The sequence below is a fragment of the Euprymna scolopes genome, chromosome 2 (genome assembly GCF_053919585.1).
Source record: "Euprymna scolopes isolate OS-2025 chromosome 2, ASM5391958v1, whole genome shotgun sequence".
Lineage (NCBI taxonomy): Eukaryota > Metazoa > Mollusca > Cephalopoda > Sepiida > Sepiolidae > Euprymna > Euprymna scolopes.
The window spans coordinates 176,854,150-176,869,571 of NC_136483.1; positions in this window are offsets into that span (position 1 = coordinate 176,854,150).

The window sequence follows — 15,422 nt, forward strand, 5'->3', positions numbered from 1 at the left end:
ATATCTGAAAGGAACACACCCTAAGCTCGAAACGCGTTATAAAAATATTTTAAAATAAAAATATGATGAAAACCTTTAAAAAAAACCCACAATTGTTGATGGCTACACTCTTTTAAATATATATATATATATATATATATATATATATATATATATATATATATATATATATATATATATATATATATATATACGGTTCTCGTTTTGGGGAGGCTTCCTGTTTTGACCAGCTTCTGGGCTTGACTTTAACTTCCGATCTGAAATGGTACACGTATATCAAATCTGTTGCCAAGGTCGCTGGAAAAATGGTAGGATACTTCTACCGCTTCAGTAGATATCTCACTCCTGATGCAATTCTCTAACTATATAAAAGGCAGGCCCGGCTAATGATGGAGTACTGTTGACATATTTGGGCTGCTAAAAGCAACTTATCTTGCCTTGACAAAGTTCACAATAGACTTCGCAGCTTATTGGGGGATGCCCTTTTCTCTTCCCTGCTACCTCTTTCCCACAGAATAGACGTTTTCAGCCTGTCTCTGCTTTATCGTTATTTCCATGGCAACTGCTCGTCTAAGCTCCAGTCTTTAGTCCCCATTACCAGACTTTCACGAATAACACTCGTCTAGTCAAAACCACTATCAATAGTTCCCGAGATTTTATCACTGCCTAAATGTTGATTACATGAAGCTTCTTTTTTTTAGCCTGTGACATTGTGTTTTTGCATGCTTTCCAGACGACTACAATCTGATTTTTTCAAGCCCAAGGTAAACAAGTTCTTGATGAACCGTCCCCCTTAGTAATCCAATATAAAACATTTCAACTACCTATATTTACTACGCTGTAATCACATTGACTAATGTATACCCATTAACCCTTACCCTGGAGTGGCCTCCGGGCTTTTATATGTGGTGATATCTTTGTAAAAATTCATATATGTATATACAGTATAAGCTATAAGTTTATCATCAGCTTCGTTCAAATTAGAGGATGCTGTTCAAGTTTCGTGATGAAAAAATGTGCTGCAGTTAACTTTCATTTTCTAAGAATTAAGAAATAGTAAATGAAATCCATTGCTATATGATACTTCCAGTATATATTAAGTTGACTTTACGATATATTGCAATTAAGAATTGTTAAACACTATTACCAGGAACAAAAACATTGAAAATAAAGTAAATCTGCTCTTACTTGTTAGGTATTTATTACCTAAGTTATCATCTACAGAAATCATACATTTATGTATAATACAGTTTTTTTTTTAGATTTAATGAGTTTCATTGTTGTTTCTATTTTCATCCATTGAGCTCTCGGGCGAGCCATTGTATTTCGTAAGCGATCACGAAAATCTTGGTTCTGTAGCTTCTTTATGATTATATCTCTTCGGAGTGATATTGCTTGCAAAACATAGTTGTCACAAAAGTAAGAACTTTTATATATATGTTATAACCGTCTCCATAGACTTTTCTGCATCATCCCATGATATTGCTTCATCAGAGTGTTCTTGGTTATTTACATTAGGGTCAAGAGAATGAAAGCTGTCGCTATTTTCATCACCATAACTGCCTTCAAGATATTGATCAGAAGTTTCCTCATCTTGTTGCACCCACATTTCAACATCATTTGAATTAAGTGATTTAAGAACAGCGAGGTTGGTCGGTGAGCGTTTGGTTTCAATAATGTTTCCTTGACCAGATGTATTCTCTGATTCTGTCAGTTCAGACGTCTTTGGCGCTGGGCCTAATTTACCCCATGCTTTTGTTAATCTGCTTGCTCGAACTTGATTCTATGCACGTTCGAGAGAAAATATGGCATATTTGATAGTAAAATGGCGCTGAAAATCGTTTATACTCACGATACTATTTATCATAATCATCATGATATCATTTCTGTAGAAACATTTCAAGTTCCAAATAATCCCTTGAACTCTAGGTTGGATGAGAGAACTCACATTAGGTGGTAAGTAGCACAAAACATATTCCCGCAAGGTGACAGTAGTTCTGACTCAGGAGGATGTGCTCTTCAATTGCCCAACAGAAACAAACACTTTGAATCAGGTTTACCTCATTCAAGAAAAACGCCTCTGGACAACTGGTACAAATTCTTGCAAAAATCATTTTTAAACACCTGTTGATTCGTCCATCCATTTCGTAAAGAATAATAGGATACTGGCAAAGGCGAAACTCCTTTCAATGCTCGGGGACACTTTCATTTGCGATGACAAGAGGCTTAAGTTTATGAGTTCTAGAGGCATTAGCGCATACCATAAGTGTTAGTTTTTATTTATTTAATTTGAATCTCCGGACCCGGCTAATGTTTTTGAAGGTAAGTACTTCCAGTTTACGGCCCTTGCCTTAGCGTTGTAAACATCCTCTGGTGTTTATCCATAATCGGCAATCATCGCCCTGAATTTTCCACAATAATTTGATGTTGCGTGTGTATCAGCAGCCCGTTGTTCGCCTGACATTGTTAATTGGCTTATACCATGTCTACTCTTAAAGCTCCTGAGCCAGCCTTCACTGAATTTCATATCTTCTGCGATATTCAATTCTTCCTTAAGAGATATTGCTTTACCAATTAATATCGGCCCAGATATTGCTACACCTTGATTCCGTTTTGCTACAAAGCACTCATGCAATATTCGATCGTATTCAACTTGCTTTGGTCTGCGAAATGTCCTTCTTTTGACATGTCCTTTATTGGAGAGAAAAGCGCAGCTTTCAACATTTCCTCATTTTACCTTTTGATGTAAAACAGTGTACTTCTTCCAATCTTATAATCTCTGAATATAACGCTTTTTTCCACTCCAGCATCTAATTTTTATATAATTTGATGTTTTTCGAGTAAAGTTCGTCTAACTTGTTTTCTTTTAGAGTTGCAAGCTATGGTGATGGGTTGTTTTACACTATTTTGAATATAGCAATCTGTAAAAATTACAGTTACTGTAAATTTATTATCAATAGCTAATCTACATTAATTACATAGTACCAATATCAATAGCTAATCTACATTAATTACATAGTACCAATATTAACATTTCTGTGAAATATCTGATTAAACCATGTAAAGAGTTTTACTACAACTCCGCATCAAATATGCTAATACAATTTCAATGACGAGACAGTTCAAGTCCAAGCTTAGAAGACGTCCAAATGAGAGTAGTCCAAGTTTGAGGAAGTCCAAATCAGAGGAAGTCCAACTTTAGAGGAAGATCAAATTAAAAGAGTTTTACTCTCTCTCTCTCTCTCTCTCTCTCTCTCTATATATATATATATATATATATATATATATATATATATATATAATTTATATAATCAGATAAACAACACCTTTTATTTATTAGTACACAATTTTTGTTTTTATTATTTTTTAAGACATGTTATTATATATTTTTTTTCCTCCTTAGTCTGACAGCTGTTTCGAAGGGTAAAAAGACAAACGGTTGTTTTAATTATAGCATACCGAATCTTCATTATTTACCGTTCTCTTCAGAGACAATTAAAATCAAATTAATTACAGTCACAATTTGTTTTTAAAAACTCACATGGGGATGGAATTTTTTTATCGAGGTTGCCATCTTTAAAAATTTTTCCATGGGATTTTTATATATCTATATTTTCTTTTTATTAGCCTTATTTTCGTATTTTTTTGTTTTTTTAATTTCTTTCCAATTTATGTATCTAATATCCATTATGTTAATTCTGCATTCTTATTTTGTTTCTTCTTTTATTACGTTTGATTTATTATTTACGAAATTATTTAATTAATTTTTTTAACTTCTTCTTAAGCTAGTAATTTTTTCTTATTTTTAATTACGTTTGATTTATTATTTACGAAATTATTTAATTAATTTTTTAACTTCTTCTTAAGCTAGTAATTTTTCCTTTTTTTTCGTATCTCTTGGGTGTTTACGTTTCATTTTATTTTTTTGGCCGTCTATACATATTTTTTCCTGTTATTGTTTTTTTCTCGTATTTATTTTATTATTAGGCTAAAATGGTTATCATTATGTACATATTTATTATTTCTTATTCTTATATTATGTTTTTTGTTAATTATTTTCGTTGTTTCCCATTTATAATTTTTAGTGTCAAGTTTACGGTCTTTTCTGATTTTGCGATTAAAGGGAATTAACTCTATCAATTCTTTGTTTCTTATTTATTAAGTCATTAACTTACATCTTTTAGAATTTGTGCATTTACCTTATAATTTAGTAGTCAAAGGGAAATAACTTATTTATTTTTTGTTATTAATCTTTGTCATTTTTGCTAATTTTAATCTTTTTATTAATCATATTATTATTTATTGATCATGTGTATTTATGTTGTGTTCAGGTTTGTTATTTATAAGTTTATTTGCTATTCTAATATTTTTTATTCATTTATCTTAAAACTCGGTTTTTTGGTGAAAAGAAAATATTTTTGTTCAGTTTTTTGTCTATCTATTTGTTTACTTATTATCTATATCTTGATATTAGGAACTTATTTTTATGCAGACATATTTGTATGCTGTCTGTACGGTGATTTAACAATGAGCTTTTATCAGATGTTAGTATTTTGTAGGATTCTAGTAAACATAAGGAACATTTGCCTGATTTTGATGGATGATAACTTTTTGCCCTACCTATCACGGACCATTTCAAAGTGTACTCTATGTTTTTGCTTTTTAACTCACGTATCCATTCCCCAAGTGCAGTGTCATTATTATTTTTCTTTCTATTTGTTTCCCTCCCACTATGGTTGTTATTAGTATTATTAGTGTTTGCTGTGTTATTTATTATATTTTTGCTACTATTATTGTTTTTGTTAAATGATGAAATATGATTGTTTAGCCGGGTTTTAAACTGAGTGCTCGTACTACCAATGTATGCTTTTATACCTCTATTAGTTTTAACTTCACATTTATATACAACATCTGATACGAGGCAATTTCCTTCTAGCGGGCATTCTATAGCTACACGGCAGTTGCATCCACGGTTTTCATTCCTATTATTTTCTAAGTTATTATTATTTGCTTTTTCTATTTTGGCTCTGTTCGTTCCTATTATATTTCTACTTAAATTTGGTGAGGTTGAGTAAGAAATTTTTACAGTGTTTTTGTTTATGATTTTACTTAATTTATTGCTTGGTGGAAAGTTATTATCTATTATTTCATATAATTCTTTTGGAATATTATTTTTAATATGTATAGAGTATGGGATGTTGAACCATGTTTGTTGCTTCCTCCTATTCTTTCTATTTGTGTTAGTGTTGTTCTCCATTCTTATTGTTTTTTCACGAGTGCTGGTACTTATGTTGTTATCAGTTCTGTTATTTGTTTCTATTTTATTTCTATTTCTATTCATTACTCTATTATATGATATTATATTTACATTTGTCCTAAAGTTAGTGTGTTCAACATTATGGTTCTTTATGTACTGTATTTTTTTTATTGTAACCTGATTTTTTTTATTGCTTCGTTATAATACTCCCTATTTTTGTTAAATTTGTCTTCATTAATTGATATTTTAGATAGTCTTTTAGATATGTTTGGTATTATTGCAGCTTTCATGGATGGTGGGTGATTAGATCTATTATCAATGTAGTACAATGTCTGGTTAGGTTTGTGGTAAGGTTCATATGTTTTATTTATTATATCTAGGGTAAGGTCCAGAAAGTTAACGGTTTTGTAGTTTTCATTGAAGGTTATTGTTAGCCCTAAATCATTAAATATTTTCTTTATCTTAGTTTTGGTGTTCTTAACTATTCTTATACTACCATTCATGTAAAACAGAGCATCATCACGATATAGCCCACCTTTTAGCTCTGGAATCTCTTCACTTAGTTTTTGCAATATGTATAGGCCTACTACATCAGTTGCCTGACTTGAGTCAGCCGATCCCATCGTGATGTCGAAGTTTAGGTCCCTGTTATTCCTAGTCCAAAGTTTATTATCATATTTTATTATTGATCGTCTCGCTAAGTTAACTATATCTGTTTCTATTTTGGTTATGCTAGTGAGAGTTTTTGCAAATGATATTGCATCTTTAAAGAGTTGTGGTGTTATGGAGGGATAATATGCGTCTATATCGAAGCTAATTAACATACTGTTACTTCTAATACTTATATTTTTGAACCAATCTATTACTTCATCTGAGGATATCCATAGGTGGTTTGTTATTTTCTGTTTAATGTTAGGTATAATTCTATCAAGAATTTTTTTACTTATATTTCCTATTTCAGATATACATGGGGATATAAGCCTAATGCTAGGGTTTATATTAAAGGTTTCTTTGTGGTCTTTAAAAGTAAATCTTGGGGTTAATGGGGTAAATACCTCTATTTTATTGCTAATGCCTATTTCTTCACATATTTCTTTAATGGATGTGTTTATGCTATCTAACTCACTTTTTTCTGCAATTCTATATTTTTTCCTCAGTTCTGTTAGGATCAATTCATTATATTTATTATAGTCTATGGAGTAAATGTTCATAGTTTTGTCTGCAGGTACCTTCAGCATGTCATCATCTTTGATCTTTTTAAATGTTTCATTTATTTTTTGTAGTCTGGGATTCATGTATTTTTGTTTTTTCTTCTTTTTTTAAGCCTTTTACCATGTTTAGCATATCAAGTTCGAAATTGTCAAGAGCAGGGATGTTTGGTGGGCTTTTTCTCGTTTTGATTCCATATTTTTTATCAAATTTTGTTGGTTCTCTATTGTTTTCTTCATTTCTTGTGTTACTGTTGCGATCCTGTTGGTTTGTTTTGTTTTCCCCATTTTGGCACCTCATGTTGTGATGGTATACCTTCCATCTAATCCTTTTTATGAATTTTTGAACAGACTGCAGCATGTCCATTGTGTACTTTTTATGGTCCGGTATTGCTACGTTCTTCGGGGAAAATGGTATTTCTTCCTTTGGGAACATTTTGGTCAATTTAAAGGTTCTTATTTAGCAGCTCAAACTTTTGGAGCAGATTTATATGTATTTTTTTAACAATCAATTTTAATACCTTTTAAATGGTATTTTATTGATAATTGTACCAATATTAACTTCGGTTTAGCTCGATGAGAATTCAGAGCAATATAATTTATATAATCAGATAAACAACACCTTTTATTTATTAGTACACAATTTTTGTTTTTATTATTTTTTAAGACATGTTATTATATATTTTTTTTTCCTCCTTAGTCTGACAGCTGTTTCGAAGGGTAAAAAGACAAACGGTTGTTTTAATTATAGCATACCGAATCTTCATTATTTACCGTTCTCTTCAGAGACAATTAAAATCAAATTAATTACAGTCACAATTTGTTTTTAAAAACTCACATGGGGATGGAATTTTTTTATCGAGGTTGCCATCTTTAAAAATTTTTCCATGGGATTTTTATATATCTATATTTTCTTTTTATTAGCCTTATTTTCGTATTTTTTTGTTTTTTTAATTTCTTTCCAATTTATGTATCTAATATCCATTATGTTAATTCTGCATTCTTATTTTGTTTCTTCTTTTATTACGTTTGATTTATTATTTACGAAATTATTTAATTAATTTTTTTAACTTCTTCTTAAGCTAGTAATTTTTTCTTATTTTTAATTACGTTTGATTTATTATTTACGAAATTATTTAATTAATTTTTTAACTTCTTCTTAAGCTAGTAATTTTTCCTTTTTTTTCGTATCTCTTGGGTGTTTACGTTTCATTTTATTTTTTTGGCCGTCTATACATATTTTTTCCTGTTATTGTTTTTTTCTCGTATTTATTTTATTATTAGGCTAAAATGGTTATCATTATGTACATATTTATTATTTCTTATTCTTATATTATGTTTTTTGTTAATTATTTTCGTTGTTTCCCATTTATAATTTTTAGTGTCAAGTTTACGGTCTTTTCTGATTTTGCGATTAAAGGGAATTAACTCTATCAATTCTTTGTTTCTTATTTATTCAGTCATTAACTTACATCTTTTAGAATTTGTGCATTTACCTTATAATTTAGTAGTCAAAGGGAAATAACTTATTTATTTTTTGTTATTAATCTTTGTCATTTTTGCTAATTTTAATCTTTTTATTAATCATATTATTATTTATTGATCATGTGTATTTATGTTGTGTTCAGGTTTGTTATTTATAAGTTTATTTGCTATTCTAATATTTTTTATTCATTTATCTTAAAACTCGGTTTTTTTGGTGAAAAGAAAATATTTTTGTTCAGTTTTTTGTCTATCTATTTGTTTACTTATTATCTATATCTTGATATTAGGAACTTATTTTTATGCAGACATATTTGTATGCTGTCTTTACGGTGATTTAACAATGAGCTTTTATCAGATGTTAGTATTTTGTAGGATTCTAGTAAACATAAGGAACATTTGCCTGATTTTGATGGATGATAACTTTTGCCCTACCTCTCACGGACCATTTCAAAGTGTACTCTATGTTTTTGCTTTTTAACTCACGTATCCATTCCCCAAGTGCAGTGTCATTATTATTTTATACTTTCCCATATATATATATATATATATATATATATATATATATATATGGGAAAGTATTTTTTTCAATTATATTCCAAGTTTATTTATACCAGTTTTTTTTTCAATTATAGAGCTCAATGTTACTACAGTGGATATAGAAATAAATGGTTAAATGTCAACATAATATATTTAATGATGTTGTCCATCTTACAGTTTATTTATTTTGGCATGTGTAAATGTTCAGTCTTTGACATCATCTGTTTCGAAACGCAGAATATATCATATAGTTAACATGTTAATTTTTAAATTAAATATATATGTATATATATATATATATATATATATATATATATATATATAAGATCTTAAGATAGAATGTATATTAATAATTAGTACTTGTATTTCACCGAAAAGAGGCCGTGTTGAGTAAAACTGTAAAAATAAACTATTATATAATTATATGCAAACATAATGGCCGGGAAAAATTATACACACTTTCTTACTTTCATATAATGTTTCGGTTGAGGTAATTCTCATGAAGACCAAAATATCGTAGGTCTGTAACAACATAAACCACATACAAATTTATTATCTCTAGAATATAAACCACTATCGTATGTATCTTTAGACGGGCATCTTATATACATTTAGCCGTTAAACTAAAATCTTATATTTTATCCTATGAGTAAAATCATCGCAACATCTATAGACGATGTTGTTCCTATTTTTCCTTCATAATAACATGTCCTCACACCACCCCCAGTAATCACCGGGAAGCAATATACACAGTATGTTTATATTGTCCTGCCACCCTTCGTAACTGAATTATATACTCATACATATGCATTTGTCTTCCTATTTCCCGATCGAACATGATATCTTTTTCATTTCTAACATTCCAGCAATTCTCCTGGGCTGAAAACAGAAAAAACTCACATATTGTGGATTACATACATTATTACAAAAACGAACGCGTCTTATATTTATAAATATGACGGCACTGTCGAAGCAATCGTTTTATAAAAAAATAGAAACCGCTCATAATAAAAAAAAATTACGTCCCCCACGCAACTACTACCCTACAAAGAACAATCCCTGAAACAAAAAGCTATCTATTACGGATAGCATTGTGTTTGGGTTTTTTGTTTGTTATTGTTTTGATTTTTTGTTTTTTTCGAGTACGAATCTCATAAACGAAACAACGAGCATGGTATTTTAGTATTTTTCTCTTACTTTATTTTATAACGGAGCATTTCCTGTTTTTTTTATTTATATTTATCTATATAGTTGTACGCATTAACATTATGCAAATATCCACTTCAACAAAACAAACACACAAAACCTTGACACTTATCATTAATATTTACGTGTATCATTGTATAGTTTTCGTGTTAGGCATTAACCCCTGGCAGCCTAATATGTTATGCAGGTTTTTAATTATAGACCAATTATATACACACTTTACTTTAAACTGACAACTTTATTTCATAGTATTTGTGTGTGGGGACCCTGACAGCGATTATGAAGGTGTACATTTGTGGCAAATACTTTGACAGCCACCCCATCTCACAAAATATTAGAAAGTCTTTTTCGAAATGAGAATTTTGCGAGTGACCATTCTGGAAGCCATTCTTACATGATGAGACTGGGGATGTCCATTCCAAAAACCGTTCTTAACATAAGGAGGTTTGAGTCGGGTGGCGGTGATGATTGCGGAATCAGTAGCAGCAGCAACAACAACAACAACAACAACGGTACTTTAAACTTTCTAAGTTGGAGCCTACTATCATCGAGCAGTGCCTGTTCTTTATAACGTGTTACTTTAAAAATACTTATATATTTACTATTGCGGTATGAGCTATCTACATATAACACATTCTGTTACTTGTGTGTAGTTTATTACTTCCTAAGTGGTTAAATTGCATAGTCAAACAAAGGCATACAGACACAAACACACACATACATATATTATTATCATTATTGCTATTATTATTTGATTGGAATATTATTAAGGAAATTATTCAATAAAATTGTTATAAAGATATGCATTGTTGTCTGCTTCCACTATAAAGAAACACTGAAATATGCCGATTTAAAGTGTACAGCGGGTAACAAAAGAGGTAAAAGTAATGTATCGATTTTCCATTGTTAGATGCGGTTCTGTTCATGAAGGCAGTCACTTGTCTTGACTTTAAGCGTTACTGAAGGACAATCGAGCTTTAATATACGGCCAACAGGAAATTAGTTCCTATATTGGGATAAATAATCATAGCTCATCGTCCAATCAACAAGGACTTATTCACTCGGACTAGAGTCTTTCTTGAATGTATATGAACAAACATTAACTAATCAGATGTAGATTTGTAGGTAAGTGATTGTACTACTTAGGACTTCGTCGGATAATCTATATTAAATCATCCTGATATGCAAATTTACTGATGAATGTATATATAATTATAGAAACAGACACGCCCCGACACACACTTAGGCACACACGCACGCACACGTATATATTATATATTCACATATTTTATTATTATTAATTTTTTTATTATTATTGTAAACATTTTTCTCAAAGAATTAATATATAAACATGTTTTATCAAATGGCAATGTACATATATCAATAAAAATTAAGCCATGTAAATTGATTCAAATAATAAGCTACATGATTAAAAACTCTGCAATCGAGCATTCATATATATTTACAAAAACCAAAACGAGGAAAATAACATTTTAACATGTTTTTTATTTTTTCAAATGTTATAAACTGTTTTGACATCAGCTGGACACTTTCAAACTTTATTTCCGGATTTCTTTCAATAAGTCTGATAAGATGCTAACCTTGGAGATTTTTGAATAATATAAATTTTAAAATTGTCTACTTTATGTCGAAATAATTTCCAACATTTGAGAAAAATACAAAATATGATGTAATCTTTTTCCTTGTGTTTGTAAATATATATATATATATGTATCTGTCAAAACATCGTTAATTAACTACCCGCACATCAGCAGCCGATTACCGTAATGGTGATAAGCCTTGATTATCGTTTTGGCGGTCGGGTTCCGATCGCCCCTTGAGGTAGTTGTCTGTCTATCCTCACTGATGAACTGTGATACAGCGAAATGGCATTGTATGGAGATGCCTATATATATATATATATATATATATATATATATATATATATATAATAAATTCCACAGCCAAACAACGTCGCAGCCCCCAAGAGCCATGACAGTCAAAGAACCGGAAGTCCAAGACTCGAGTTTCGCCCTCATTTGGCCTCATCAGTAAGACACATCCGAACTCAGGATTCGAAACCCGACCCTCTTGCATGCAAGGCAATCACTCTACCAACTGAGCAAACGCCCTGCACACAAGAATTTCTATTAACCAACACAGATCAAGCAAACCGCGACGAAATCCGACTGTGAAATGCATTCGAATGTGAAATATATATATAAGGCATTTGCATATTTCTGATTTCGTTTACTATGGACTCTGGAACATCTCGTCCGACTGGGTTTGTTTTTTTTTATTTGAAATACACTTGTTTGATGTGATAAGGAGTTTAATTAGGCAGATTTTTATCGGAATGCCTCATATATTTATGCAAAATCGATGAGAAAAAAATAACCCGATTTTCACAGATGCATTTTAGAAGAGTAAACACTACACAAAAAGAGGGGGCGACGCATAAATAAACAGTAAATTCTTTGATAAGGCATGTAATGATCCGGTTTTTAAAACTTGCAATCGCGTTGTAAGTCTCGTTTCCTGACATATTTGACATCTATTTTTAATAACAGTGTATTCACTATTTTCGTATAAACACTATTTTACCGATTGCATCTGTTTACATAAATAGACATATAACTATTTGATTAGATATGTGCATGCACCTTTAAGTTGAATAATATTCATTAATATAAATTCTCCTCATCAGACAGAAAACTACACTGAAATTAAAATTAAGTTTCATTCGTATATATATATATATATATATATATATATATATATATATATATATATATATATATATATATAGTCTTTGAAGTTTTTAACATTTGAAACCACACAAAAAATTATTTTTTATCATTCATAAAAAAAAACATCTAGTCAGTAAGTCATTTAATCACCTGCAATCACTGCATCAACTCTCAAATTTACTATAATACCAATTTTTATATTTTTTAAGGGATCATCAGTTGTTTACCATGAAACACTGTTTCGGGGATTTAAAAACAAAACAGTGTATTACATCATGGCTCCCCAGCAGTGTTGATCAAACACCATCACCCTTAATCTTAGGAAGAAGACAAGTTACAAAAACTTTTTTTTTTTTTCCCAATTTCCTATTCTTAATTGTAATTACTAACCTTTTCATAGTATAAAAATGAATTTCTTACCTGTGCGATTCATCAATTTCCACATTTAAAATGGATACATTTTTTAATTTTTTAATTTATCAGTCTTGTATTTATAAGATTTGGATTAATCCATTTAACTACTTATCACCCCCACTATAGTTAGTAGTTTGTATATTTACATTCTTATTTATTTAAAATTAGATATATAAAGGTTAAAAATATTTTATTTTTTACATATATACATTTTTTTTTTTTTTTTTTTTTTTAACTATATAAATTTATTATATGTAATTATAAATACATTTATACATTGCTAATATAGTTTTGGATTTCCTTTATCAATATAATCTGGTTTATCTTAAACGATTCAAAAGCACCAGGATAACGAACAAATGCTTTATTTAACTGTTTAAATATTTTATTTTTATCTCCACCTTGTTTTATCATCCTTATTACTAAGCTAGAAACTGGTGGTATAAAATCTGTTAATTTTAGAGTAACGCGAGCTATTCTCAAAAACTCTGACATAATGGTTCCATAAAACACAAAAACGGGGCAGGTGCTATCCTTATGGGGCATACGTACTATTTTAAAGGGGAAAGCGTTTCTTTTATCAAATATTTTATAAAGAAAAATTCCATCCTCAATTTTTATATCTAAATCCAGAAATGTAGCCTGTTGTCCTCTATGTTCACAATTTAATTTTAGTTCGTTTGGATATATGAGATGTTTATTTTTTTCGAATTCATCATTATCGTTTATGCATATAAGGTCATCTATAAATCTCCTACACCCATGAAAGTTATATGTTTTAGATATATCTGTTTTTAATAATGATGACATATATATATACTCGAGTCTATGTAAATACAAATTTGCCCAAAATGGTGCCGGATCCAATCCCATTGGGATACCTATCGTTTGGAGTAATATTTTATTTCCTATTTGAAAATAGCATTCTTTAATAAGATGACTTACAAGCATTTTTAAAATACCTTTAGAAATACTAGTTTTGCTATTTTTATTTTTGCACCAGAAAGCATTAGAGTTTGAAAAGTCTATATATTTACCTTTTCCACCTTGAAAAGCCAAATCTACAGTATCATTTAACTCTTTTATAAGTTTTTCGTGCGGAATTTTAGTATATAGCGTACTAAAATCATAAGTAGCTATAGATTTTGCTTTTATTCTGGAATTTATTTTATCTAATTTTTCTTTCACTGGTTTGGAATTATTTACTACCCAAAATAGATTTATATTACTATAGAATTTACTTTTCAGGTGAAAATTATTTATTTGATTTATAATTAATTTAAATATTTTAGATATAGCTTTACTTAGAGGTTTAGTGATGCACGTCTTTGAACCTACAATAAATCTAGCCCCAACTGGATTTTTATGCATTTTAGGTATCCAATACATACATGGAAGATTTTTGTGTTTATCTTCTAACTTTAATCCTACTTTTTCATTAATAATACTATTATTCAAAATAATACTATCTAAATTACTATTACTTACTTTATAAGTATCCGAATCGTTTCCTATAAGTCCTACTTCTATCAATAACCGTTGTATATAATATTTTTTACATATAAAGGCTATATTGTTTGCCGCTTTATCAATCGGAACTATTACGAACTTTTCTTGAAGTATTTTAAGTTCCTCCCGTATTTCTGAATTTTTTAAAAGAGGATTGGTTTTTCTAGGGCGTTTAAATTGTTTTATATGTTTAACCTTTTTATTTACGCATTCAATTATACTATTTTTCCATGCATCAAACGTAGACTGTGCTAATTTATATTTCTTTACCATAGACATAATAAAACCTTCTAGTGCTTTAGTAACTTCTTTAACGCATTTAGTGTAATTTAGGCATTTAGGTTCTCTATAATTTGGACCCTTACTAAGTAGTTTTCTTAATTTCGAATTATTTACTATATTTAAATCTCCTGTAATTACATGTTTTATCTCATTATTACAGAACGGAGAGGAATTACAATCACATTCTGGAATATTTATATTATTTTCTTTTATATTTATATGTTCTACCGTTTTCTTATAATTAAAAATCTTATTGCGTATTGTTGGCCCTAGTTTATATGTAACTATTGGTTTTTGATCTTTTTTCTGGAACTCATTTGGTAGTAATTGAATATTTTTTTGTTTATTAAATATTTTAGGTAAATTTACATCATCAAAACCTTTATTTTCATACAAAACTATACAAACATTTTTAGGTTTCTTTTTTATATCGTTCCCTGGTGGCTTATATAATTTAGTGTCAATTATATCTAGAATATATTCATACCATTGAATGAAATAGTCCTTCTTATATATCATATCAGGTTGTAATAATATTTTAGATGCTATTTCCTTCAAAACTTTCTTTTTTGTTTGATTAAGTAATTTTCTTATATAATTGAACGACTCATAAATTTTATTAATAATTATATCTTTAATTTTACTAAAAAAATCCTCACATGAAATAACTGATTTTCTATTATTTCTATTAACATGAGTTCTATCTCTAATACCGTAGCGAGGCAAAGCTGGATATAATCTACCTATAATTTCAGAATCTTGTAGGTTATTTTT